Here is an 822-nt window from a genome sequence, read left to right as displayed (position 1 = left end):
AGACATCTTCATCTCTCCAAAGAGAGACCTCATACACGTTAAGAAGTTATTCCTCATTTCCCCTCCCCCAGCCCCTGACAACCACTAATCTACTTTCTGCCTCTATGGATTCGCCGGTTTTGGACAATTCCTATAAATGGGATCATACAATATGTGGCCTTTTGTGTCTAGCTTCTTTCACTTAGCATCTTAGCTTCAAGGTTCATCCGTGTTGTAGCAGGTGTCAATACTTCCCTCATTTTTACAACTGAATAATATTCCATTGTACGGATATACCACATTTTGTTTATCCATTCATCAGTTGATGGGTGCTTGGGTTGTTTTTCCTTTTTGGCTCTTGTGGATAATGCTGCTATGAACACTCATGTACATGCTTTTGTTTGAACACCTGCTTTCAATTCTCTTGGTTATATTATCTAGGAGTGGAATTTCTGGGTCGTATGGTAACACTATGTTAGATACAGTTGTTTTTTTGTTTTAAATAAATTTACTTATTTTATTTATTTATTTTTGGCTGCATTGGGTCTTTGTTGCTGCACGCGGGCTTCCTCTAGTTGCGGCGAGCGGGGGCTACTCTTCGTTGCGGTGCGCGGGCTTCTCATTGCGGTGGCTTCTCTCGTTGTGGAGCACGGGCTCTAGGCACGCGGCCTTCGGTAGTTGCAGCTCGTGGGCTCAGTAGTTGTGGCTCACGGGCTCTAGAGCGCAGGCTCAGTAGTCGTGACGCACGGGCTTAGCTGCTCCGTGGCATGTGCGATCTTCCCGGACCAGGGCTCAAACCCGTGTCCCCTGCATTGACAGGCGGATTCTTAATCGCTGCGCCAC

Source organism: Physeter macrocephalus, chromosome 14 (assembly GCF_002837175.3).
Source record: "Physeter macrocephalus isolate SW-GA chromosome 14, ASM283717v5, whole genome shotgun sequence".
Classification (NCBI taxonomy): Eukaryota; Metazoa; Chordata; class Mammalia; order Artiodactyla; family Physeteridae; genus Physeter; species Physeter macrocephalus.
This window is presented reverse-complemented; position numbering follows the sequence as displayed.